Below are 1,294 nucleotides of genomic sequence, written 5' to 3' on the forward strand. Positions count from 1 at the left end.
TCCCCTTCTGTCAGGGTTCTGTGGAGTCCTTGTCTTTATTAACCCTCATACCCTCCCCAGGCTAGATGGCTAACATCCACAGCTTCGGTTACCACACCTGATTACCCTCAGATCTTGGTTCCCAGCCCCAATTTCTCTCTTTTTTTTTTAAATTTTTAAATGTTTTTTTATTTATTTTTGATACAGAGAGAGACAGAGCGTGAGAGGGGGAGGGGGAGGGGCAGAGAGAGAGGGAGACACAGAATCTGAAGCAGGCTCCAGGTTCTGAGCTAGCTGTCAGCACAGAGCCTGATGCGGGGCTCGAACCCACGAATGTGAGATCTGACCTGAGCTGAAGTCGGAGGCTTAACCAACTGAGCCACCCAGGCGCCCCCCAATTTCTCTCTTAAGCTCCAGACCCAGGGCTGTGCAGCCTCCTGGCCCCCGCTGCTGGGTGGCCAGCACTGGGCTCAGAGTCTTGCAGACCTGCCTCTGGGAGGCACCACCAACCCCCAATTTCCCAGCCAGGGGCCTTTGCTTGGATTTCACACCCTCTCTCCCCATCTGCGGCCAACCAGTCCCAGGACAGGTTCCCTCGCCTCCTGGGGCGTCGCCCCCACCCCCACCTCCTCCCTTTCCCACAGTCCTGCCGTGGTGCAAACGCCCGGCTCCCACCCCAATTGTCTCCCTGGACTGAAGGATCCCAGTTCTATTTGCTCCAATCCTTGTTTCGTGTGAAAGTCAGAGCCATCTTTCCCAACCCGCAACTCACCAGGCCTCTCCCTGGCTCGAAGCCCTTCTACAGCTCCCTAGTGTCCTCATGACAAGCCCAAACTCCCTCAAGTGGCCAAACATCTGGCCACAGCTCATTTCCCACCACTCCCGGTCTGGAGCTCTACACTCCGTCCACCACGACCGCATTTTCTTTGAGTTCCTCTAACAAGCCATTTCTCTGTAGCCTCCTGGGCGAGGCCCCCAACTCCGCTTAGTCACCGGATCCAGTCTGTGTACTGGACATATTACAATAGTCAAGGTAACAACTCCCGTTTGTTGACGGCCTCCATTGTGCCAAGCGCTTTCTGCGCCTCGTCACTTTCAATCCTAGTCCCAACTGAAAGACGAAGCAACAGGCTCCGAGAGGGCTGCGGGGGTAAAGTGGGGACTCCAGAAACCTGAGCGCCGACTCGTCACCTGGCGGCTCGGGCCCAGTCGGACGCAGGCGTCAGGCCAGGCGTGCGACAGCGGCGGGGAGGCGCGGCCGAACCCCAGATTCAGGAATTGTGACTTAGCCGGCGGCCGCTGAGGTAGACGTGCG

General features: G+C 57.3%; 1 protein-coding gene across 2 annotated transcripts in view; it reads right to left on the reverse strand.

Moving 5' to 3' along the window:
- The window catches only part of GMFG (glia maturation factor gamma), a 15,781-nt gene that overhangs the window by 7,270 nt on the left and 7,217 nt on the right, over nucleotides 1-1,294 (reverse strand). Inside the window, exon 1 of one of the 2 annotated variants that reach the window (XM_029925690.1) lies at nucleotides 1,171-1,288. The exons of the other annotated variant lie outside the window; for it this stretch is intronic. The gene's annotated coding sequence lies outside the window, so the exon portion shown is untranslated. Of the gene's footprint in view, nucleotides 1-1,170; nucleotides 1,289-1,294 lie in introns of those variants that run through there. 2 annotated transcript variants of the gene reach the window in all.

This window comes from Suricata suricatta, chromosome 16, assembly GCF_006229205.1.
Source record: "Suricata suricatta isolate VVHF042 chromosome 16, meerkat_22Aug2017_6uvM2_HiC, whole genome shotgun sequence".
Classification (NCBI taxonomy): Eukaryota; Metazoa; Chordata; class Mammalia; order Carnivora; family Herpestidae; genus Suricata; species Suricata suricatta.